Consider the following 27,005-nt stretch of genomic DNA (forward strand, 5'->3'; position numbering starts at 1 on the left):
AGTTTTTGGTTTGATTTACTGTTTTATTTTCTCTTTTTCCGCCTGTTCTGGCTGGTGGTAGGATTTTAGTATCTCACATATTTTTAATATTCCATTTTGAATTTCTCAGACACGGCAAAATAAGACACGAAGGGCCACTGTCCACCTCAACAACGAATAGGAAATCTAATTTGCGGTGAAAGCAGCATCTAAGCCGACTTAAGCATGCACAGGCACATAACTACGAGCCTGAAACGAAATGCGAGGGAGAATTAGGACCTTGAAGTAATCAATAGCCGCTTTAGCGATATCCCGCCTATTAGCAGTTGTGCATACATTTTAGCTATGAGAAAATTAATTGAAATGTTAACTCCCCATTGGAGCGCAGTTATACCATAGCGTCCGAGGTGCCTTGTGTGGCACGCGTAGAGGGCTGTCTTCATTGCAGCGGCAAGGACGCCACAGAGGCCTTTTGAAACGGCTGGCAGACAGTTGGATAGAACTGCACAGTGCCTTTTTAATTGCTGACTGAGGCAGCTCGTTACACCACCTGCTTCATTACAATTGTCAGCAACTGTCATTAACCCATTTTTTTTTTGTGCTAGAAATCAGATGAAAGATCATTTCTGTACGGGTATACCCCCTGCTCGCGTGCTCATCACCTCGCGTTGGTAGTTCATTTTCGTGGTAAGTTTTGCTTATATTTTTGCGCAGCAATTTTCAACCGGCTCTCGTGCGAACGGCTCGTGCTAAGTGAAAAGGGAGCCCACCTCGTGCTTGAACGTCTTAGTGGCAATGAATGTGCCATTACCACTTCTAAGCTCTGAAGCGCATTGCAGAAAATTTTTTTCGACAATTTACAAAATAATAAATATGACATTAAAATCGTTTCGTTTCCAGCGCTCAAATACTTCAGGATTTTTTCTTGCGCTCGAAAATAAAACCATTATCAATGTCAGATGTTAACTCTCAAAACAATTAGTGTATGCTGTAATGTATCAGATTCCCTGAACTTTCTACGTTTACTTAAGGTTTCACACATGGCAAGGACTTTCAGAGCCAGAATTTAGTTAGGCCGTGGCAGAACTTCACCATTTTCCACCAATCCAACAGCCGCGGCAGCATAATGAATGGCTCAGTGCGTTGACGCAGCCCGCGCTCACTTCCGGGACCAGAAATCCTTGGCCCAAAACGTAAGCCACATGGCTGTCGGGAAAAAGAGAAATTCTCAGGAATAGTAACGCCGACCTTGATGCTCTGCTCTCACTGTCGTTCCCCCCTCTTATCTTCGACCGAACAGGTGATGAATTGCTGGCCTATTCACCGCGACCCTAAGGCAGCCATTAGGAGTTGTGCTTTATCTGTCTGTGGAAATTTTCCGGGGGCACTGCCTTCGCCTCTAAACCGATTATCACGGACGCACCGCCGGCGCAGTCTTTGTAATATTGGGTCTGCGTGCAAGTCGACAGGCCGCCGAAATCTGGTTTGTGCACTTCCTCTATTCTCCTAATGCATGTTAGCGTTTTTTTTTTTTGCGAGTCCATGTACGCATGCTGCGTCAGTATTAAATTCGGAGAAAAGGACTTATGAGAATTCAGCGAGTGAAACCAGCAAGAATTTATAAAAAGCAGAAGACGATGGCACACTCGCATGCTAAAAACTAGCTTGATGTGAAAGTGAGATTCAAGAAAATACATAAAAAATTGGCCCCCAGCACTCGGCGAAAGATCATTAGACGCTTTGGATTCAGCAACCACAGGCATGGCGCCTTTGTGCTACTTTTCTTCTTCGTCTATAACAAGGAGCTCATACTATCTTCAGCAAACTAAATGCGAACAAGACAAGAAACAGGAACGACAAAAAGCGATCTTAGCCGAAAGAAGCTAAACACTAGGGGGAGAGTAATTTTTTTTTTGATGGTCCGTTGGGTTCTTCGGAAGGGTGCAGACCCTTCCAAACGTTGTTGTTCGGCGGTGATGAAGGGAGATGTGCAGATGAAGGTCAAAGGGAGAATATATTTACAGTACGTACAAGGGCAAACTGCGTTACAAGCTGTCATACAGACGGTCAAGCTGTAACTGACAAAGACAATTCTCACACAGAGAAACACTCTCTACAAGCCTTTACTCATCGACGCGAGGTTAGAGTCTAGGGTTGCAGAATTACGTGCCACTGCACGGAGCCTCTAGCTCAACTAGACAGGACTGCCCTCCAATGATTTTACATGCAGTTTTAAATTTTTTGCAAACAAAGAAATTAGGGCGGTCATATATCGAGGCCCGCCCTAAGCTTCGATAACCAATGGAGGTAGCCACAGCCCCTGAAGGTTGGACCCAACTTCGAGCCCGGGGCTTGGCTATAAAGAAAAAGAAACATACAGAAAACATTTTGAAAACCCTCTCCCCGAGGGGAGTTCTCGGCCTTAGCGCTTGATGCTTTCCCTTTCCCTGCCGCATCCGCGCGTCGCCTCTCAAAGGATGAAGCGTTATTTTTTTTTATCTAATTGGCGGGACCACTGACCCACTGGCTCGCCGCAGGAATGTCAGACGGCGGAGAACCGCGACGCTTCGGTGCCATCGAGAATGCAAAAAAAAAAAAGAAAAAGAAGAGGCCCATCGCGGAATGCGAGGTGGTTCGCATTCTGCCGCCGTGTGAATGAAGACCAAGCAGCACCACGTGCTCGTTGTTCGCACCTCGCATGCTTTCTTGGCGCCAGGTGTCCTCGGCCGTCACAGCGGTGCTGTCAAGCAGCCAGTGCCTCCTGCGTCTTTGCCGCTGCTTGCAGGGGTAGGGGGGGAGCGTAGACCGGAGGCCCGCAGTGACCACAAGCTAAGAGAATAAAAAGAAATATGCGCGTTGATGAAGCGCGGCCTTACACGTCCGCCCTAAGATGCTAAATGAGCTTGGAGTCCGCTGATTTTGCGCAAAACCAAATAAAGGCCGCGGCGACGTGGAACTCAAATTGCAGCCTCATGCAGCCAGAAATAATCAGTTCGACAAACAAACAAAAAAAAATCGCGGCATTGACAGAAGAACAACACACTTCGTTATGAACTCTTCATAAATGAAGTTCATCACAGTACGAGCGTCAGCGTGCCAGCGTCCTTGCACAGGGTTCCGGTCACACACCACTGTTCACATCACAAAGTGCAGCGAGTGAACGGGAACATTCACGCCTGCCCGAGGGGTCATGGCTCAATTATTGCTTTGCTCTTTTCCCCAGCTGATGTTGGGGACGCGAGATAACGCGTCGGCGTTCCGTTGCAGGCGCCTCGCCTGCGCGTTACAACCACATTGTAGCGCTGTAAGGCCAGTGCCCACCTTGCTAGTTTCGCGCCATGAGGCGTGCTCGTCGTCAGATAAGCGAGATGATTGTGATCGGAGACCACGTTAATCTGTGCACCAAACACCCAGTGGTCAAATTTCTTAAGCGACCAAATTATGGCGAATGCCTCGCGCTCGATTGTTGACCAGCGGGTCTGAGTTGGCGTGAACCTGTGGCTGTCGAAGGCGATCGGTTCCTCTCGCCCCGCCTCTCCCATCTGTGCCAAGCAAGCTCCGGCCACGACTTCGGATGCATCCGTGAACAGCCGATACGGCTTGCGGATATCGGGGGTGTTTAGCGCTGCCACTTCGCACAGCGACTCCTTTAGCTTATCAAAAGCCTGCTGCGCTTCCAGAGTCCAAGGAATCGCGTTTGGTACCCCTCGCTTCGTTAAGGGCGTGAGTGGCGCGGCGACCTCAGCGTAGTTCTGGACATACTCGCAGTAGTAGCCACATAGCCCCAGCAGGCTTCGCAGCTGCTTCTTTGTGGTGGGCGGCGCGAGGTCCTGAATAGCGGCTAGCTTCTCGGGGTACGGCCCGTGGGTACCACCTCCCACTACGTGACCTAAGTACCTAATCTGTGCCTGTGCGATTTGGCACTTCTCCGGGCTCACCTTAAGTTTTGCTTCGCGGATTAAGCCAAACACAATGGTCAGATGCTTCAGATGTTCCTGCCACGACGTTGAGAAAATAGCAATGTCATCGACATACGCAGCAGCGTAGGCCTGATGCCTGGACAGCAGCGTGTTCATCATTCTTTGGAAAGTGGCAGCCGCATTTTTTAGCCCAAATGGCATGACGCGCTAAGCGTACTGTCCTTCGTGGGTCACGAACGCGGTCAAATGTTGGCTTTCGGGGGCCACTGGTACCTGCCAATAACCTCGTCGCAGGTCTACTAGTGTAATGAACTTTGCGCGGCCTACCCTCATAATTAACTCCTGTGGGGGTGTCATCGGGAATGCATCAGTGCGTGTGGCTGCGTTCAGCGCGCGGTAATCGATGCACATGCGCACTGAGCCGTCCTTCTTCCCACACAAACCACGGGATGAGCGTAGTCGCTCTCTACGGGGTATATGAGACCCAGGTCTAACAACTCGTCAATCTGGCGGCTAACCTCAACCCTAAGAAGCTCGGGCACTTGATATGGGAAGGCGCGTCTTGGCTGGTACCCGTCTTGTAACTCGATTTTGTGCAATCCCACTTCGGCCGCTCCCGGTGTTTCATCGAACAGGTCAGCGTAGCCGGCGAACAGTTTCGCCATTTCAGCGCGCTGCTGGGAGTCCAAATGTGCCAGTTTCTCCTGTTCGATGGAAAAGGGACCCGACTGTGTGGGCGCAGGGCGAGGTGTGCACTCAATTTCTCTGAAATCCGTGTCTTCGTCGAATACGACCCCAACGTGGCTAACCCGCGCGTAGTAAGGCCGAAGCCTATTTGCATGCACAAGTGGCGCGGCTCGCGCTCCGGTATCGACCCTGCAGGAGTTTTGCCTTTCCTGCGCGGTTATGGCATATGGGCCGAGCCATTTAGGAGCTAGTTTGTTGTCGCGGTCGGTATCAAACACGAGAACTTGATCTCCGACGCTGAAACCTTGTTCCTAGCCTGCCCATTGTACGCCTGCGCGTAGCTCCCCTGTCGTGCGCTTGCCGTTAGCCCCGCTACTGCCACGGCTATCTCTAGCTGTTCGCGCAGCTGTCTCAAGTATTTTGCGGGCTCTTCTTCCCTTAGTGTGTTTGGGAGTGGCTGCTCACCCGTCCAAGTGCTCTGCAAAATGGCCAGCGGTCCCGTAGGATTCCTGCCGTAAAGGAGTCGGAATGGGGCAACCCCTGTGGTGTCATGGGGTACCTCCCTGTACGCCCATAGCACAAATGGGATGAGCCTGTCCCAGTTTCTCGGGTCTTTCTCTATTACATGAAAAAGCATGTTTTTGAGGACGCTGTTCCACCGTTCTACTGTCCCGTTGCTCTCGGGATGTTCTGGAGTCGAAAAACGGGGCGCGCATCCCAATCTTTCTAACATCTCCCTTGTCAGCTGTGCAGTGAAGTTAGTTCCCTGGTCTGAGCATATAACTTCCGGGATACCGGTGCGGCTAACGATTGCGAGTAGGGCGTCGCATGTTGCTCTCGCGGTTAGTGAACGCAGACAAACCACTCCGGGCCACCGCGTGCACAAATCAACCAGGCAAAGAGCGTACCTATGGCCCCGGACTGAGGACATGGCAATCGGCCCGATGATGTCGACGTTTACTACTTGGAAAGGGTGGTCGGGTCTGCTGAGTGGCGTGATAGGCACCCTGTCTTTAAGCCGCCAATCTGACCCGATCTGACAAGCGTGACACGTCTTGCATCGTTGTGCCACATCTGCCTCTAAACCGGGACAAAAAAAATACTTAATTCTCGCCCTCGTCTTTCTTGTGCCCAAATGTCCTCCCCAGAGAGATTCGTGGGCCAGTGAAAGCATTTCTTCCCGTCTGCTGAGGGGCAGCACAAGCTGTTTTACTTTTGCGCCTGCGATGGAGTCCCGGTGGTATAAAAGACCGTCCGAGATGAGCATGCCCCCTTTTCCCGATTTTGCGTCCTCCCAAGATTTCCTAAGGCTTTCAAAGGACAGCTGGGCCTAACGGAACTTCTCTCGCTGCTTTGAGGACGCGTCCTCGTCGTCACGCATTGAGCACTGGTCTTCAATCGGGTACTCGTCGCGGCCCGCTTTATGCTGCTCGCCCGATGCCTCGCTCGACTCATCGTTTTCCTCTTCGTCCGCCTGGGATTGGCTCGCATGAACCTCGCCCGTCGTTGGGGTCGGCTCGTAGCTCTTCTCGGCCACGGAGAAGGACACGCTAGCTGTGGCAGCCGCAACGTGGCTCTTGCTCTGGGCAAGCGCCGCGCCGCGGCTGTCGATCTGCGCTAGCAGCTCCCAGTCCTCCCGCGATAGTAAGCAGTCTATACCCTCCGCGAGCTTGCCTGTGAGCGCACAGACTATATGTATGGTCCCCGGTCGCGCTACAAGTGTGGGGCACCGCTTCACACTGACCGCGAGGGTAACTAGTTTTGCCTCTACTGTTTCGCCAAAGGCTGAAACAAGCTTAATCTTGCCCGAAGGCTCCTGGGATACGCTGGGCACGGGGCTTTCTCTGACTACAGTAATCTCGCTGCCGGTGTCTATGATTGCAGTTGCCGGCACAACCGCGCATTCGATCTGAACCTGCTGTACCTTTGATTGCCGTGCTTGTTCGGGCGACCTTGGGGCATTCATTTCTGCCACCAAAGTCATGTGCGGGTGAGCTGGTGCTAGGGTTTCGGCTGTCTCTGTGCTGGATACTGCCACTCTCTGTGTCCGGGCGAGCTTATGTGATGACGTCACAAGTTCAACTCAGGGGATTTCTCTGGGGATTTTTAACACACGCCGCCGTACCGCTGAAAGGGGCCGCTAATGCTGGCGCGTTAATACAGACTTTGTGAATAGGGTGAACTTATCGGTTAGGGGCATAGGGGGACAGTGGGGCGCCAGTGTACAGACGCAGCACACTATTGGCCCTCTGGTTATTGTCCTGCGCGTGCGCACTGGTGCCCCGCTATTCCCCTATGCCGCAAATCAATAGGGTCACCGCATTCTGAAAGTCCTTAATATAGGCATCAGCAACAGCATCACACAACTGATCAACACGAAACCAACCAGGCATGACAATACACCCTTAGGCATTGTACCTGGTTGGCTTCATGGCAGTGAGTCAAGCGATGCCATTTCTGATGTGTATAAATGCTCTATCAGACAAATAGCAGTTTACGCCAGTGTGCCCTCTTCACGCCCTTTCACACCGAGGACTAGCACCAACCTTCCCGGCGTTCTGCAGTTATAAAACAGTGCAAGTATTCAATAGTGGCGCAAACGCATGCAAGCACGCGTCCACGTATGCCACAGGTTATTTCACGCCAAAAAACTCGCGGGTGGAGGCTAAGGACACTGAGAATTCTCAAGGCAAGCCCAGAATCCTACCCAGGCCGCGATTGCGAATGGACGCAAAAGTATTTTTTTCTCCGTTCAGTCCCTAGACTGATGCCAGTGATTTGGGGCACTGACGCCTGAATTTCTGCGTGCTTACAAGGAAGGCATCTATCTGTCTATTGCGGTATGAATGGCTGTTGTGTAGCCGCGTACTTTGATGTCATTGGCATCATGAAGCCGGCGATCATTTTTACTTTGTTTCTTTGTACGAGATGAACACTGCGCACTTCCCCGGTCTTTATCCGTACGGTAGCCAGCGGAGCGGCTTCCCGAACTCAGCCGTAAACACGTCGGTCAGGAAAATCCGCGCGGTCGATCGGTTCCCTCAGGCGTTCACCCCGGCGCTGACCGCATTATGGAGCAGAGGAAAGGGCCCGTCGTTTGCCCAAGTGGCACCATTGACCCGATTCTTCCGATGCCATGTAGGCTTCATGCTTCATGTGCTTTGTACCGTGCTTCTTTGCCTGATTTATTCGCGAGCTTTCCTTCTGCCGCACTGTCCTCTTTTTTTTCCCCCTCTTTCTGCTCTGTCTTCTCTGTGCATTTGCCTACTTTGTTGTTTCTTCCGCCGATGCTACGCTCAACACCGGGAATGACGTCCTTCGCTGATCGCCTACAACATTATCGCACTTTTAGTTGCTGTTAACATCCTCCGCGCAATGACTAAAACGTCACGTGTCCACGTCACGAACATGTTGTTGTAAGCGCTTTTTATAACTTGCAGTTACGCCGACGTAGACGCCGTTGCAATCTGCGCAAGGGATGGCGTAGACAAGTCTTTCTTTCGGCAACTGGTCTTTCACATTCACCAGCTGTTGTCGCATTTTCTTGGCAGGCACATGGGCTACTTGCACGTCGTATTCTCGTAATATACGGGCGAGACACTCGTTTTCGGAACATATGGAATAGCCGCAGGTTTCTTTGGGGGAAGAGGTGTGTCATATATATATATAGTGATTATTTATTTAAAATAACAAAAAGGAAGGTAAAAGATGTTTGCTCACCCCGGCATCTGCCATCACTAAACGGCGGCACCTGAGCTGGGGTAGCGGAAATATAGACCGTTTACAGCGCGCAGTTCTTCCGTTTGAGACCAGATGGCGCCACAGACGCGCTCGGAACACGGCGCCATTACGGACCTCGTAAGTCGCCGGAGTGTACGCCTCGATGCAGTAATGGAAATATCGCGGGTGGCTGCTGAAGTGTTCTTTCTGCGAAGATGGGGAAAGGCAGTGGAAATACGTGCTTTATTGTGGATTGCAAGAATTGCGACAGAGAGTTAAAGGTGCAGGATGCGATCGTTTGCGAGCCTCACAGAACCGAACTGCACAAGGAAGTACTGCCCCTGTTCGCGCCCGTTTGCCATGCATCATTTCCGAACGGGCGAACGCGACAAACACGTCCGCCAGTGCTAGATGGCCAATATAGAAAGAAAGGTTACGATCTTGGAATATCTGCGAGGGTAAGTGCGCAACATTGCTTCATGATCAAAGTGTTCCGCCACCGAAACCGTCACTTCGTGCTTTCAGTTGCTGTGCAGTTGCGCCTACGTGTGTAGTGAGGCCCCATTGCTCGTAAGTTAAGGTGTTCGGCAATTGTAGTAACAGCAGCGCTGGAGGCCAGATCAGGTACGGAAAAGGACGACGACTTATGCTCCTACATGCCGCTACTGTAGATCGTGCGCTGCACAGCCGTACGAACGGACAACGCTTACCGTCCGTGTATTGTATGCCGTCTTGGTGCTACTCTTGAACTTCGCTCCAAGTAGAGCGCTTTTCGTGGACCAGATTCGGAATACAGCATTTGCGTTACGGCTGCTGGGCTGGATGATTGCCACTTCCTCGCGGTCCATGCGAGACAGCCACTAAAAGTTACCCCGCAGGCCAGCGCTCAGAGAGAAGCTGATTACTTACCACCAACGAGACCTCGAGCATTTTCATGTCCGCATATCGAGAGTGGAGCGTACCGCAATTTCATGTGTGAGACTGACATAATTATGAACTTCGTGTAGTGTGAATGCGTTGCTGTGCGCGTTATAACAATTATATCGCGGAATCCTTCGAAACGATTGCGCGCCAGATTGTGAAGGCTGCTTGATGAATGGTACTGCTATACATGGTAGTTAACATTTGTGTGTCTATTTATTTTTGTCACCTTTGTGTGCTTAACAAACCAATAGAAAATATTTTCGGTTTCCTAAGCACCGTTAACAGGTTGCAAACAAATGCGTACGATGTGCATGCGAGCGTTTTAGAGCGGTGTCTGCGTGCATGTACAGAATACTACAACGACCTGCGCTGCCGCAGAAGCATTAAACCTTGCCGTTTAAGATAATAACAATAAAAAAACATTCAGCAAAGCCTTCTGCGGACGCAAAGACAAGTATCAGGAAATCCATCCATTGGCTGGCTATGAAACCGGACACCGTTTTCAAGGCCACAAGAGATCAAATTAGAGTTCTCACGTGTCCTTCGAATCTTTGGCCAAACCATACTGTCTCCTTCCCACTATTTTACAACCGTATCAGCCGAAACACAGCCTGTTGGAACCGAACCATCAGACGCGGCAGCCGTCGCGACGAGGCGCGCTCGGAGCAGTCAGGAGGCGTGCAATGGCGGCGTGCTCACGTGACCAAAGATGGCAGCCCCCATGATACGGCGCTGTAAAGCGTCTATAGGATAGCAGGCAGTTTGAAGAAGTGAAACAAAAGAGGTGAGGGGATAGCAGGAAAGAGATAGGGGTGAGGGCATATATACACTATTTACAAGTCAAATGTTCCGGCCGCGCGCGTTCAGCCGCCGCGGCCGCCGGGTGGGAGAGGGGGGTGTCGCCGATGAGGAGGCGGCCGGCTGCGTTGGGCAGGAGGCGGCCGGCTGCGTTGGGTCGCCGCGTCGTCTCCAAGGGGGAGGTGCCCGTGACGTCGCCGCCAGGCGCCGCCTGGAATGCAGATGGCTGCGCGCGTGCGCCAACAAACCGAAACCACCGCGACACACGCGCACAGCACTTGTACACAACAGCTGGTGTGGGGCGGCCAGCTGTTTTAAGCGTCCGAGGTAGCACAAGCGGAGCGTTCCGTCACTGCCTAACACTACCTGGCGCAGAACAGACGGGACGTCAGGCCCGTCTGTTCGAGAAAAGCACACAAGCTCACCATTGTTCGCTCACGGGTACGCGCACTGCCCTGCGGCCACAACAGCGTCTTGAGCGAGTCTGGTAGGATGCCCAGCGCCCTGTAGGCCGCGAGCATATCACGACGAGCGTCGGCGAACGCGGTGCAGCGAAGTAGCAGATGTTCCAGTGTCTCCACTGCACCGCATCTAACACACACTTCGCTCGTCGCTAGTCCGTGGCGCACCCGTCGGTCCCCTGGCCACACGCAGCCGATGCGCGCGCGGAGGATCATTGCGCGTTGCGCCCGCGAGAGGGCGCGGCAGCCGTTGATGCTTGGAATGCGCTCACCTCCAGCGATGCGTGGGTCGGGGTGCTGCTGTCGGAGATGATCATGTATGACCGCTCGCACGTCCTCCAGCGCTAGCGGGGGATCGCTCGGAGGTAGTTGATGTGCGGCGGTCGCAAGTTCGTCGGCCTCCTCGTTTCCCGCGATGCCGCAGTGACCGGGCACCCACTGCACGCGCACAACACATCCTTGCTGTGCAAGGCGCTCGATGTTTGCGCGAATGCCGCGCACTAGGGGGGTACCGCGGCCGATGCACTGTAGGCGGGTGAGGGCGGTGCGGGAGTCGCAGAGCAGAGCACTCCTGGGTGGCGGAGGTGCGATGGAGAGCAGCAGGTCCAGGTCCAGGTTTATCCCCATCAGCTCCGCCGTGGTAGAGGATCCCAGGAAGTTGGCGTGGGTCTGGCTGTGCAGTCGCAGGGCTGGGATGGTAGCAGGGCTGGGATGGTAGGTGTGTCAGGTTGTCGAGGTCGTGACAGCTATCGTTCTGTTGATCTTATGAAATGACTTGGGTAACTACAACTAGCGAGATCATTCCGTATCCTTGCTGCGTCATTGGTGCTTGTGCATACTATCTTGGCACGCTGTTTTAAACTGCTGACAACTGCTCTTTTTTGGGCGGCAGGATGGACCGAACTAAAATGTAGGTAGCGGCCTGTGTGCGTATCATTTCTGTATACGCTAAACGACAACTTTTGGCCTTCCCGTCAGATGAGGACGTCCAGAAAAGGTCGCCTTTCAACGTGAACTGAATTCCGCCTTCCAGGCTGTTCAAGTGTGTCAAAAACTGGCTCACCGCGTCCTTGTGAATCATGCAAAAGCAGTCGTCGATGTAACGGAGGAAGATCTTGGGAGGAGGGTTAAAGGAGGCCAACGCCCGTCGCTCCAATGCTTCCATAGTAAGATTAGCGGCCGTCACCGAAACAGAAGCACCCATGGGGGTCCCGTGGGCTTGCTTGCTTGTAGAAGTTGCCCCTAAAAACAAAGTAGGTATTGCTCAGGCAGAAAGCAGAGCCGGCGCAGATCCCATGTACGTCTATTGCCGATCTTTCCGGCAAAGAGGCATCGCTGTCGAGCGCAGCGGTGCATACGTCGACAGCCAAGTCAATCGGCACACTCGTGAACGGGGACTTCACGTAGAAAACCATTAAGTCGCTGTCGCCAATCAGGGCGTTGCGGGCCTTCTCACCAAAGTCGTATGAGTTGCGAACATGACAACAAGCGGAGAAACAACGCGGTGCAACAATTTATAGAAAACGTGCCGAGGGGAGCGTGTACTATCCACGATGGGTGACATTAGAACCACTGATTTGTGTATTTTTGGCAAGCATTAAATGCCGGCGCGGAACCGTTATGGCATAGTAGCTTGTAGTAGAGCGGTTTTTGGCTCGGCGGAACGAACTGAAATACATCGGCGAGAAGCTTCTGCAGTTCACTCTCCAGCTTGAGTGCAGGGTACTTATTGAGGCGGACACACGTTTCTCCGTCTTCCAGGCGAGACAGCATCTCGCGGTCATAGACTTGTCCAAATGACTGTCGCGTTGCCTTTGGTCGCTGGCAAAATTACAATGTCCTTTTTCTAACGGAGGCTCCTCATAGCGGAATGTTCTTCACGAGACAAAGCAAAACTGGAAGGTCCGCGATGAATGGCGTTGAGGACGCCAACCACTCGTGTACAACCACCGCAGCTTTCTAATAGCGGCAATTTATTTTCCACCATGGTGGTGCATTCGCCGTCATAAGTTTATGGAGAGCAGCCTTGATGAAGACAAGGCACGAAATTTATTTTTCTTGGCATCAAGGTTTATTCATTGAATATGATAGTCCAATGTGCAATTTGTGCAATGAAAGTTGGCTGTTTGTATTTATTCCTGGCTGCGTGCATAGACGAAGCTCAAATGAATAATTATTGTTCATATGTTGAGCTCTATAAACGTTTGACTGCGGCAGTACAGACCTAAGAATTGAAGCCTCCGTCGTTAAACTGTGTACTTACTAGAAGAACACCTGTATTGACGACGCTTTTAGCAACACGTTAAGGAGGTCATCGAGTCATTTCTTTAGCTTAGTTTGTTTCGGTTAGGCCCAGAAACTGCACTTCTACAGAGACGGTTGGTGATAACCGGCCTTGTGATGGTGTCTGATATGAGCCGCGTTAGCGCGCCGCCCATACTCGCTGCGCGTAGAGAAAGCAAGTGTCTGAGCACGGCCACGCTACGTCCGTGACACCATGAAAAACTGTGTACACACGCATGCGAGTATAAAGGAAGAAGTTGGGAGTCAGCGCTTGGGACGGCTTAATCTGCCCCTGTATTCGCTTCAAACTGTGCACTTTTCAATTAACACGAAGTAGACCACAGTCTGAGCTCTCTCTCTCTCTCTCTCTTTTTGGTATGGGCAGCCGTCCTGTAAGAACGACGAACCGCTTCTCACAGCAAGGTCCCAGCTCAGCCCGCATTGTTAGAGTGTATTAGCGTGAAACAAGCAGAAAAGAACAGACTTGGAAGGCTGTGTGTTCCTACTTCCTGATGTAAATAAAATAGCAGCCCTCATGACCCTGCGTATGATGTGGGCGGGCAAGCCGCGACGCCTTCTTTCCGTCTCTAGTCTAGAGTAAAGATAATTGATTGGTTGCATGGCACTAAGTACCGATACATTGGACACAACGTCAGGAAGTGCTGTTATGAATTCATTAGTGCCTATTCGAGTGCAGCTATTTACCTTTATAACATTTTTTTTTCTCAACGACTGACCACCAGTAGCTACCTGCATGCTTCCGTCACCAGGTCGATCCCAGCACATGAAAAAGAAAAGGACTCAACAAAGAAGCAGCAATAAGCATTCGTTTGATGTCAGAAAGACTGGCACCCCCACTGTGTGACCCAATAAAAGAAGCACAGAACCAGTCATGCACTCGAACAATACAGTTGAAATAGTTTCACATTTTTTTTCCCGCGTGGTGACAGTGCTGCTTTAAACGCTAAATTTGTGCGTGCGTGTAGTACTTCCAGTGTTGTGTCCTTTCAGTGGCTTGCTTCTTATTGTCGCCTGAAATCCGCTAAGCAGCAACACATGTATCAACCGCGTAATGTACTCGCGTGTCTAGCGTGTGTTCCGGCTGCTACACTGCTCTTGGTGCACTCATACGCTCACCAAAACGACCAAAAATCTTGTTACTTGGACCGCCCTTGTGCAACTGACTAGCAACAGTAACGCCATGTTAAGATAAACGCTAGAAAGAAAAAGCGTAGGTTACCTCCAAATTTGGCCCGGCCGCTGCCGAATTTGACCGTGCCCGACAAGATGGCGACCTGGAAATTTGGCCCGGGCAACCCTAAAATTTGGCCCACCCACCTCAGAAATTTTACCAATGCATATATGGGCCAAAATCGATGTGTATAACCATAATTGACCGCGCTCAACATGATGGCAAATTCCAAATTTGGCTCGGCCCACCCCTAAAATTCGGCCCGCCCACGAAATTTGTCCTTGGCCGATCTGGACCAAATTGGATGTTCAAACATAATTAAGCGTACATGACACGAGGGTGACCACCAAATTTGGCCCGGGTCATTGCCAAAATTTGACCTTGGCGATTTCGGAATGCTTTGGCACTATAATGGGTATAACCAAGTTAAAACACTGACACTTCTTGTTCTGTGTGATAATAAGGCTGCAGCAACTAGTAAAGTGTAGTTAGTATTGGAGCTGCCCACCATTAATTTAAGCGATGTCGGCGTGTTAACCTTCCCGCCACTTCCGATATCACAGGCATGCTTCAGCATGTTAGCGCATGTTTCTGTTTACGCAAAACGGTTATAGGAGTACTTCATTCTCCAAAGAGCGCCGAAATTCCCCGACACACATTTCACTCAATACAAGGCGCCGCCGCGGTGGCTCGGTGGTTATGGCGCTCGGCTGCTGACCCGAAAGATGCGGGTTCGATCCCGGCCGCGGCAGTCGAATTTCGATGGAGGCGAAATTCTAGAAGCCCGTATGCTGTGCGGTGTCAGTACACGTTAAAGAACCCCAGGTGGTCGAAATTCCCGCAGCCTTTCACTATGGCGTCCCTCACAGCCTGAGTCGCTTTGGGACGTTAAACTCTCATAAACAATTCATTTAAAAAAAGCAATTCAGCAATGGGCTAGTGTTTGTGTAGTTCACCTTTGTGTCGTGCTGTTTTTATTGAGGCAGTTATAAACGAGGCTAAGACAAAGAAAAGAACAGGCCAGCCTTCCTTCCTTCCTCCCTCTCTTTCTTCCTTTTTCTTTTCTTTTTTTCTGATTTGTTCACCTGCTGCACCAATTGGCGGGATTGGGCTTAACACTGTTCGTTTGCTGTAATCTTGCGGCGGCGTATCATTTTTATACGGATTCACAATTGGGCTCCGGTTGTCACAATCAGTGCTAAAATACACCTCAAGCTTGTTATACCGTTCGTTGTACACTTTACATGGCCTTGCAGGAAAGTTTTCTGGGGATGCGTACCGCTGTATACTGAATTTTCCAGCGCTTTGTGTGAGGTGCGAGCAGCCTCAACCATCACGCAAAGTCACCTTGAAAGGTCAGTTTGTTTCCGTATAGCAGCTGTTGTCACCCACGACCAAATATTTAGTGTGTCTGCGGAAAAATACTGGCATTCTTATGTGTGGCACTGACTAAATGTGTCTCACTGATAAGCGGTCATCGACAGCCTCAAGCACAGCCGGATGGCCAGAAGGGAATTCATTGTAACTGCTGACCCGCTGCCCTGAAGGCCTAGGGGGGCCCTTACCACTGCGCAAAGCAGGTAAACAACCGGGTGGTAAGCTATGAGCACCTGCTAGCACTCTTCCACCATGCTAAAACTAATAACAACGAAACAGGAACATAGAGCCACTTTTCATGAGACACGGGAATGACCCGTTCAGCACATCCCGCGAGCGTAGTGACCAGTGCAGCTCGCTAAAATGCGACTACACGGCGTCGTGGACTTCGAAAACAAATCGGCGCATCTTTGAGCTTCGGGCTACAAAATAAGCCAGTTTTAGTATTAGTGGTTTTTGAGAAAAGAAAATGGCGCAGTGACTGTCGCGCTTACTGCACCCTTCTTCAAAAAGTGCGGTTACTTTTCCGTCAAGAAGAGACACTTGATAGAATGCCTCTTACACCCGGTTCTGCTTCACAGCGCGTAAGTGCGGTCACACACGTTCTCACCGATGCTTGCCTGGCCCTGCACCGAAATGACCCAGGCAGATTACACGTAATTGGTCGGCTGCACACAATGAACAACTCCCAACAAAACAACGGCGCTAACAGCGACAAACACGAACAAAAGTACTACTTTTCTGAGCGTTTTCTTCCCATGTGGTGATGCTGTTTGCCCTTCTGCATGAGTTAAGACCACTGCAGTGACATCTACCAAACGCACGACTGGTCATTCCTTTGGGCTACATCTTCCTTCGTTTTCTTTTTTCTTTTCTCCAAATGAAAGTGCGTGGGTGTGACCCCCACAGGAGGGCGTGCAAGTGCAAACCTGAGAACCAGAAGTGAGGGCAACTAATTGGGCACTCATTAGCCCACCTGACTGGCATGGCCTGACGAATGGCGCGCGGCGATAAAAATATATATGAAAGCAGCGACCCATGGCGTGAAAGGGTTGCTGTAGTCATCAGTTCGACAAAGTTTATTTCTGCTTTCATTATATTTCCAAGCTACATAGTTTTCGGAGTACCGCAATTCTTTATCCCTCTGTTTTTCTGTTTAACGGTGGTTAGCGAACAGTCGCTTATTTGTTAAGTTCTGTGGACCAATAGAGGTTGCGTACGCGGCTATAAATGGACGGCTTTTCTGACATTTTTTTTTTAGGCAGCAGTAAGCAGTCGGTGCCGTAAAACATTACTGCGCATCAAACCGCATTAGACAGTTTTCAACCAAATCATCGAAAACATCGGCAGACTGACGTCCATATATGGCATCGGACCTATACTTTCTTGCCACGAGGAAAACAAGTGATAGAGCACGAGACTCTATGCTTCTACAGTTGAAACAATTTCGACGCATATTTGACAAAACCAATAAGAATTAATACATGGACATACACGCGATTAATTTCACGCTTAAAAATTAATGCATGGGATGGTACGTCTGTTTGTAAGCGTCAACATTTTCACAAAACCTTTCTGAAAAAGTCCTAACAATCAGCAACTCACATACTATTTAAGAAAGCATGTAGCAAGCGACATGCAAAGACAGGCAGCGAACGAATTTAGTTTTAAGCTCTAATGTACTTCCTCATTTCTAGGGCCTGTTCTAAAATTGTAGTTGAGGTCAAGGGGCAATGAAATAAATCAACTTTTCTCCTTCGTGGCCGCATCCACCGTTTGTGTCTGGTTACCTGCCATAACAGTTTTTTTCCGTGTTCGCAAAGTCAGCTCTGTTGCTTAATGCAGATATGATTGAATGGTTCTTCATAAAGTATGCCATCGCATTTTTTGCATGAAGTAAGGAATCTGTATTACGCTATAATTTTTTGCCGTTCTTCTCTCAAATACAGTTTAATGAAACCGCTTTAAGCGCTGAATACATCAGTAATCGGCTGATCCAAGATTAACATTCCATTAGCCGCTCTGAAGGGCGGCAACTCAGATTTCACGTTTCAGTCTACTTAATGGGTCCCACCCCAGGTTATATTAACGCACTGAAATAGGTGGTTCTCATTTCATATCATATTTCAGTAATGAATGCAGATATGTTAGCTGCCATTTATTCGAAGTCGCTGTAAGTGCATAGACAAGCATACCATTTACAGCAGAGCGCATGCCCTAGTAGGCTAGTAATATAATACCTGTTATATTTCCTAGATCCAATTGAAGAATAAAACTTTGCTTTCTGATCTCGTTGGAGGCAGACGAAATAGTGCCAAACACAACAGCTCTTCAATCACTTCCTTTTGCAACACGTTCTGGACTGCTTCAAGTTCTCTCCTCACAATGATCGTCTTTTTCAGCAGTTAATTTCACGCATCAAAAGCCAACATTAGAACTCACACAGGGTCATCGTTTAAGAAACATATTCTAAAGTGCGACTGATGTATTATTGAGAGGTGATGTGGTTTTGTGCTCCCCCCCCCCCCCCAAAAAAAAAGGAAACAAGCGAGATTAGTGCTGTCTGTGTTGTACTTGAATAAGGTATTCTGCACTTTATGAAGCGGCTCTCATTTAAGGACTAGACAAATTCATGCGCCTCGCCATGTTTAGCTGAGATGCAACGACTGACTATTGAAAGGGGTCCGTCCACCTGTTACACCTCTCGCGGTAACCCCTTTATTGATTATCAGACTGGTCAAAGAGGAGACGAGCACGTGGCGGCTTTGCACGCTTGATACATGTTGATTGGCTAGCAAGAACAAAATGAAGGAAGCAAGTAAATTATGGAGATAACGTAGGTATGTGAACTTCCGAAGCTTCTTACTACGTAGAAGTATCCAATTTAGTGACATCACTACTTGTCCAGTAATGCGATTTCGGTTCTAAGCGCACGAACAAGACTGTAATGAAGGGACGCAATGGCGAAACAGCACTGATTTGCATTATCGGCACTTTCATTGCGTTGCAGATTGAACTGTTGGGCCGTATACGGCCCAACGTATACGTCCTGCCAGGCGTTATTCAGAAAGCTCTGTCAACGAAAAAAATATGATTCGACAGTTGGACATTTTATTATATGGGAAAAAAGCTTTCCTATCGGGGTTACTGGCATCTGCATAGAGCCTAAGGTGGTGCAGTAAGCCAACAAGCTCTGATCAATCAGTTGAAAGCATTTCTGCTTTCTCCAATACCGAACTTCATGCTTAATAAAACAGGTAACTTTTGGCCTCTGCATAACGATTTATGCAGATGATATCTGCGTCTGGAACGCGTCACATTCGCACTATATTATCCAGAACCGCTTTCAGGGGGCGTTACTGCATATCTGAACGTACCTGGCTCCCTGCGGTTGTCTCTCGCCAGAAAAAAATGTTGCCATGGTTTTTACCAGAAAAACGATCACTCGATATCCACTCCTCCGAGGTGCACGGTCAGTACCTTGTGTACGATCTCAGCGATTCCTAGGTGTTGTTGTCATGGACAGTAATCTTTCGTGGTCGCCTCAGATCAAAAATGGTCTGGCTTAGCTAAGGTTAAGCCTAGGATGCGAAGCATAATAGATTTGTGAAAGGGATTCGGTATCGCCTGCCCGTAAGTCAGTCTAGTCTCTTCGTTGTTTAGCAATCTCCTGGAGGAGCGGGAGTTAGCCTTGGTGGTCGCGGCCGCGCGGCGACCGTGCGAGTTGAGCCCCGTTTCTCCACAGCTGGCGTGACGTCAGACCACGTGCTTGGCTGCAGCGCCCCTGTCGGGAGGAGCGGGAGTTAGCCTTGGTGGTCGCGGCCGCGCCAGGCTGGGCTATGGTTGAGCTAAGTAGTGTCCCTATTATGCTTCGCATAAAAAGTGCGCGAGAGGATCACTGCCGCAATGCGTTTTCAGATTCATACCAGGAACCTTGCGCTACTGTCTAGCGGTGCTTCAAATATTATCTCCAAGAAGATCCTAGAGGCTGCGCGGAACAACTTCCTGCGGATATGCATCGGCCTCCCAAAGGCTTCCCCTGTATCAGGACCAGTAGCGGAAGCATCTCCGCCATGTCCTCCAAGGGAAGAAGCACTTCCTACACCGTGCCCACCTAACTCGCTGTAACTCTGGCTTTGGCCAAGCTGTGCAGCTTTTGTCCCTCCCTACTATTAATAAGCCACAGAACCACTACCTCTGACCTTTCCTCCATGGAAACTCTCGCCTCTAAAGGTGTTCCAGGTGTGCATGCAAAGAGCCGCATGTCATGGGCAGCGCTTTTACAAGCTACTCTCGGCTACTTATTCGAGGAATATACGCAGGAAACCCACATCTTCACCGATGGTTAAACTACTCAAGAAACTTATTCCTGTGCCATTAATGTGCCCCCAACAAGCCATATCCTTTCTTACCGGCTGCAGCGGAAGAGATCCTCTACGACAGCTGAGCTCCACGGCATTAAAGAAGCTGTTTCTTATATCTTGCGTCGAACCGATGGGTTATCTTTACCGACTCCAAAGCATCTTTGCATATCCTGTCCAACCTGCTGAAGAAAAGCACTCATCAGCTCGTTTCCCTTGGCACCGGTTACCTACATCATTTGGCTAGTGCCGCAGGCCACTGCATAACATTTCAGTGGATGCTAGCACACTGTGGGATTTTTGCCAAAGAAAAAGAAGATGAAGCGGCCCGTAACGTCCACAAACATCGTAGATTTATTTGGACTTTCTTCAAGAAATCCGATGCGCCCAAAATGGCTAAAATATTTGCTTGAGAAGAAATATATCGGCTCTGGAGCTTGCCGACATATCACTCCCAATTTCTTTACTCAGTCGACCCACATGGAAACACTTTATCACAAGCCTTCGCCTGAACGCTGCATTTACAAACGGCCTGCGATACCGTTTCAGCCAAGCGACCAAGTCAAGCGCTTTGTGACGACTGCGGCTTGATCGAATCTGTGGAACATATTCTGCTTGAGTGCCCTGCATATGCTGACGAGAGTGCGTACTATGAACAGTGCATGGAAAAGCTCTCCCCAGTGCCTCTAACAATGGACAGTGCTTTAGGTCCATTAGCCTGCCCTAGGCAACAGAGACATGCAATTAACTTTTTGTTTGCGTATTTAAAAGACATTGGGCATCTTGAAAAGCTCCAAGTTCATCTTTCATGCTGCCTTCATGCATTCTTTTCGCAGTGCACTTTGATAGCCCATTTAACAGACTATGCACTTCATTTCATATGTTACATTATTACGCGCCAATGCACCTTAGTAGGCATTTAATGGCCACATTTTATGTTCTCCGATTTTTTTCTTTATTTACATTTCCCGCACAACTCTCCTTCCGTCTTTATCTCCCAAATTCTTTTCCACACGCAGAGTAGCATGCCACCAATTTTTAAACGTCGGCTAAATTCTCAGCTTTTCCATTAAATAGTTTCTCTCTCTCTCTCTTGCAAATATGCTCGTAAAGCTGTACACACACAGTTGTGTCAAAGCAAACACGCAGAAAGTGAGCTATTCTGCGTGAAATCAAGATATGCATAAAAAGATTCACGAATTTCGTACCAACATATGGTCCAGCTAAACGAATGCAAAAATAAAAGCTTCTTGTTCACACAGTGCCTTCACATCTCTGAATTTTAAGATATTTGCTCATATTGCGTAACCTCCACGCAAGTTGACGTAAAATGCAAGGCATCTTCGTGCGCTTTTTTCATTCTTCAACGTGAACATCAACCCCCTCCCCTTCATAATCCGAGCATCGAGCCAGAATTTTACGGACGTATTTCGATCCTGACAACAATGATAAAAAACAAACGATAGCAGATATGCTTACTTTTGTCGGTGTTTTTGAAATAAAATAGTCTGAAAATTAGGCACGCATTTTTATATTGTCCTGGTACCTGTGATTTAACCTTCACTTGTGAATCAGCCCTTGTCCTGTGTTTTCTCTCCTTGCGCTTAGGTCTTTCGCGCTGTCTGCCCTTAAAAACCTATTAAGGCAGCAACTAAAAGGCAGAAGCTTGCATGCATGAACCAGATATGCTCCGGGAACCACACTAAAACCTCCCCTAGTGAAGTACACCAAGGGGAGACTGCCTCAATTTGACCTCAACTTCTCTTGAGCAGAGCCAGGCGGGGCGAACACAGCTGCCGAACATGTTTAGGTCACCGGCTTTTTTTTTTGTTGTTGTCAAGTTGTTCTTCCTCTGATGCACTGTCGCAAGAAATGGAGCATCCTTTACAGGGGGGTGTTTTCAAAAGGTCTGGTACTGCTTTTCGACGGAGTGTACCAAGGACTGTTTCGAACCGTACTAAATTATGCCTTAATGAGCTTTTATTTGTGATGTTTGGTGCAGCTGACTTCTAACAGCGCTTGTCACGCGCGCTGCAGCATCCCTCTTTCTCAACAGTCGTTTCTCTCGCGCTGTGCACCTGAAACGTGGCTGTGCTACGGAGTTCGGTTAAAAGCATGTCTGGAAGGTGAATGACACCCTAAAGCGATAAACATCACCGGCCATCAATGAGATTATACACCGGCCGCCTGCAACACGAAACAAACTGCAGCAGCTGTGTAACGACCGGCTCTTCGAGTGTCAGGGTTTCCGCGCCATTGTTCGCCTTTTCTTTGCCATGCCAAAATTAGGTTTTAAGATGACCTTAGCCTCATCGGCATTCCACCAGTGCTCCTTTACGCTCGGAAGACAAGAAACACATAAGGACGCAGTGTTTAATGCACGTACCCGTTTTCTGCGGCAGGGTGACATATGCAAGCATATTTTCTTCGGTTTCTCTGAAATTATAGGGCTCCCCAAGCAATGCTCATTCCTCAGCTTGCTTATTCCTTTGATACAACAGCAGAACAACGCAGAAGACTGAGAAGGAACGAGCGAAAGACGCGACTTTTTGCACTGGAATACGCAGCACACACCGGTCTTCTGCCGGTCCCATGCCGTCCAGCTTCCGGTGGTTTCACTAGCGCCCGGCTCGGAAAACGTGAACGCGGCATCTAGCCACCTAGTTAACATCAGTGTGTCTCAGAGTCCCTCGCGCGGTGACGATGATTATGATAACTATTTGTATTTGTGACAGCTCTCTTGGTTGTGGGCGAGCATAAAGCACGTTTGGAGCCTCGAAAAAATAAAGCCAAAAAACCATTAAAGGTGCCGTAATGCAGAGCCAACCACATATTCGGCAATTAATGCTGCACTGCATCGCATCCACTCTTGGACAAAGCCTCTCCAAGTATCCCTGTCGCGTGCATCAACCTTCTCGGCTCACTCTTCTGAACCTTTCCACGTGACACTACTTTGCGCCCTGGCAGATTTTTCTTCCTTTGGAATCTACGAAGTCACCTTAGTAGACGATCTGTGATGTTTGTTCTGCAGAGAGAATTTCGCCATTTTTGAACGGGCGTTTCTGAGAGTGCTCGGGCGAGCAGGGTCGTACTCAACTGCTCGAAACAGAGTGCGCTTAATGTGTTTCATTGGTTATTCCGGAGCGCTCTTCCTTCGGCTCAAAGCGCACTTGGGAGCTGTAAGCCTGGATGTCTGAGCGAGCGAGCGCCCTTAGTCACGTGTGCACTTCCCGCAAATCTCAGCGCGGCGCCGAAAATGCGACACGGTGCCACCGCTTGCTGACAAGCGGCTTTGTGACATTCTTAGAAGTAGTAGTAGTAGTAGTAGCTGTCGTCGTCCTCGCCTTGACCACCCAGAGTGCGCGGTCACATGACCAATCAGTGCATACTTTCCGTGCTTCGCGCCACGCTCGGTGAGGAGCGCGGTCGAACAAGGCGGCCGCTCCTGGTAACATCCTGATATCCCTGCATGGCGCGGCCTCCTGCGCAATAGCAGCCTCAGCAGTAATTATGAGGCCGCCATCAGGCTAGTTGCGGGAGGGCCATGAATGCGGCGCGTACAAACACGCTCAAGCCGCTGCCGACACATTTCTCACACCGCAAGGAACTCGTGACCCTCCGAGCGGGTGCGGGCCAGCAGCATTGAAAGCAGAGGCAGCGAATGGAAAACCACAATGTGGGCTAGCTGGCGCTGATCATGCGCTTTACCAGAAATGTTATCACCATTTAATTATTTAAATTCTGCTACTCGAGTACTGCAGAAGCTGCCAGCCGACGAAGTTACCCTGAATGTACAGAAATGTCAGAAAGCTTCTTTACGATACTTGGCGCCGTTGATCGCAGGAATGGCGTGGATGACCGCACCAGATTTATAGATTACGGAAAAGGCTTAGTGCGAGGCCATTTGTGGCCTTATGCTAGCTAAGCAGTGCCACTGGGTTGGAGAGCTGGCCGAAAGGCTTTCACGCTGTTCTGTTGCCACCAGGTGTTCGCTCTAAGAGCGGCTCCCATTACGGCGTTCCGGTGCCTTTTCAGGCTAGAGTTCCAACCTGATCCGTGTGTTCCAAATCAATGCAACAGTCGTAGCACCAAATAGGCCCGTCGAAAATACCATCAGATTTATTGGTATTCTCGCGCTGAAACTGAGTACAGGATGAAGCTATAAAAAACAGCGCATGATATTGAATAGCCCGCACGGCGAAGTGTTCGTTGCCCTGTCGTCTATTTCTGGCTCTTCTACCAGTCGCAAAATTAACACTGAGTACTACGTGAGTTCCCCAATGACACAGGTGTGCCGATAACTATTCCATCACAAATTTATTCTCGACTAACAAAGAAAAATCTACCTATACATTTTCCGACCTTTATAAAAGAACGAAATTCAACAGCAACCGTTCCAACAACGGCACTGGGCATGATTAAGAGCAAAAACGTTATTCGAAATAACATTTCAGGCGCGAATCATCCATATGAATCCATAGGATACTTGTCAGTGCACACTAATAACAAGGCCAACGTACTACAGGCCGGCAGGCCCCCGGTCATGCCTTGCATATAATCTAACCGTTTTCTTCTAAACGCTACCCATTTCGAGATTGATCGGATGGAGCCCGTGTACTGCACTTCAAAAGCAAATTCACAATGAGCTTCGTTTTTCCCAACAGAAGATCACACGAAGTTGAGCTTGTCTAAACTTTTCAGTGTACTAAGAAGTGCACCCACACACGGGTCCTTGACCGAGTGAAATTGCCTACGGTTGCCTCCCTTTTCCGTGCGCCTTTCCTCGCTTCTTTCCTCTTTTTCGTGTAGACATCCAACCAAAATTCCGACCAACACGACGCTCCTAATCGAATGACGCATTTCCGGTTTGCAATTATTCAGACAACCAACTGCTCAAAGAGGCAGCCAGGCCCTCGCCCGTAAAACAGGACAGCGAGAACACCGAACCGCCGCCAGCAAGGCAGCGAAACGAGGGAAGAAGAGCAGCCGCGATGCTGGTCGATGCTGCACTATATCAAATAAAAGGAGAGAACGAAGCCGTGGCGTCACCAGGCTAGCCACGTGCTCAGGTCGTCACGCGCCACGTGACAGCTACGTCCAGGGAGCGCTCTTCTTCATTCCGGCTGCGTGTGCGAGAGAAACGGCTCTCCATGAGAGAGGCGGGTATGAGAGAGAGGGGATGAGAAGGAGAGAAGTTCCGGAGTTGGAACCCCAGGAGCCGGGCGCGCGCAGTCATCACGACGCGGGCTGCCCGGAAGGTTGGGTTGGCCCGTGAAGCTCATCTCGACGCAGGCCGGCAGTGTCGTCTCGCTTCGCGTTCTTTTAGTTTCTGCTGTCTTCCGCACCCCAGATTGGCTTCGGAAAACAAACTTCTATGCTACTCTTACCAATAATTGGCTGCGGCGTCAACGAAGGCACAGTACACGAAGGAAGTTTATCCTACAACCCTGCGTGCCACGTGAAGAAGTACGTATCAGAGTGTGTAAAGCTTGGTTCCCACCAACTCCATGGCCTCAGGATTACAACGATCCCCGTGCCGGTGCTTTCCCCTCTGGCAACACTGTGGATAATCTCCTGGCTCACTGTTGTCTTCTTCTGGCGTTTGTACCATACCACCGATCAATGTGGATGTGTGAAAAAAAAATTGCGGCAGTAGACCGAAGAACAACGGGACAGAAACTACAGCAATGGAAACAAAGAATTATTGCCGATAGTGACATCTTTCATTGCGTTTTTTTTTTTCTGTGACTAATTCTCAACGTGTTGACGTGAAGAGAGCGGTTACGTTGTTGTTTTTTTTTTTTTTGTGTAGCGATTCCGAACTTAGCACGCGAAAGCCCACCCGATTCAAGTTGGAATCCGCGTGTCGACAGCGCGCTGACATCTTCCAACAGCTGCAACGCCGAGCAAGTAAGTCAATGAAATGCATTGTCTGATTTCACAGTTTGTGTACTGATCCAAAAGGAACAACAAATGCATGAAACGAAAGGGGCGCTCCTCAGGGCTATAAAGGCGGTTCCTGATTTACCAGTGTGTAATGAGGTAAATTATACACGCAGTGTGCTTAAACTTTCGTAGAGTCCTTCTATTTATTTATGAACCAACGTTGGCATAGTTTGTTTTTTTTTCGCTACCACTGCCAGGATATCTTGTGCTCCCTCTGAAAACATTTCCGTTCCTACTCACTGATTTTTATTTTCCACCGTTATGGATACTTTTCCAAGCGCTTTGGTCAATTCGAGTATCTAGGAAACACTACGCAGTTCACGCCGAAATATTTTAACAATTTTAAAGCTTTTTTGGTCCCCAAAAATAGGGGGAAACCACATGAGAGAAGAAATAATAAACAAATCAGATCAGATGGAAGTTTGTTATTTCAAAAACTTCGGCGAAGAAGACAGATTTTTATTTTGTTTGAACGAATATTTTCTGGAACTTTCGGCTCTGAATTCCCAGCAGAAACTTTAGATGTGTCCTTTACCAGCCAAGAAGTAACATACCAAGGCAACAGTTGCCCTGTAACAGCAGCACACTCGGCTAGCTATAGATAAACGCCGTGAAGTTGCGCGATGAAAAAAAATAACATTAGAGGGCGACAGTGAGGCGGGCTCCCTTTGGACTCTGCCCAACTAAAACGGCGAGGCCTTATCGAGGACTTTTTCCAGAAACACGAAAATAAATAGGCCACGCTTCCAACATGCCTTCGCCTGCAATATCGTCGTCACCTACAAACCGCACTTTTGGGCGAAACTTTGTTCTTCTTGCTTGCTGCGACCTCTTCATCGCTCCTTCTCTTTTTGCTTTCGTCACTCATTTCCCGCGACATTCACGGTGCGTTCTATACCACACCAACCGGTGCGAAAGTGATTTACGCCTGCCGAAGCCCGCATACAGTGGCTGCGTTCGTCTATCTTTTCTGCGGGTGTTGTGAGACTGGCCTGTTCCATTCAGTTGGGGGAGTCTAAAAAGCCCGTAGTGCCTCAAAGCCGAGTGATGTGACAACGTTTCATGGGCTCGAAAAGACAGTGTCAGGCAATGTGACCACTGCATTTACAGCCAAGCTGTGTACCTCTACCGTCCAAGGAAATTTTCGTGTCGTGGTAAGCAAAAACGTCAGGCTAAAGAAAAACACGCTCGAAAATGCACTGATTTGCAAGAGAGAAACCGTAATTTTATTGAAGTTTAGTGAGCGCTTTAGTATATAGTACTTTAAATATTTCTGCATTTCAGGCGCTGTGTGAATTTCCTAGTCCATTTTTATATACAGTGGGAACACCGTCCGACGTGTTCCGGTAAACGTTTT

The 27,005-nt window shown here is 49.3% G+C and overlaps 1 protein-coding gene across 1 annotated transcript in view; it reads left to right on the forward strand.

The window, feature by feature from the left end:
- The first annotated feature begins 24,922 nt into the window (after window positions 1–24,922).
- The window catches only part of LOC144111092 (pyrokinin-1 receptor-like), a 197,734-nt gene continuing 195,651 nt past the window's right edge, over window positions 24,923–27,005 (forward strand). Inside the window, exon 1 of the mRNA XM_077644231.1 lies at window positions 24,923–25,612. The gene's annotated coding sequence lies outside the window, so the exon portion shown is untranslated. The remainder of the gene's footprint in view (window positions 25,613–27,005) is intronic.

The sequence above is a fragment of the Amblyomma americanum genome, chromosome 11 (assembly GCF_052857255.1).
Source record: "Amblyomma americanum isolate KBUSLIRL-KWMA chromosome 11, ASM5285725v1, whole genome shotgun sequence".
Taxonomy (NCBI): Eukaryota; Metazoa; Arthropoda; class Arachnida; order Ixodida; family Ixodidae; genus Amblyomma; species Amblyomma americanum.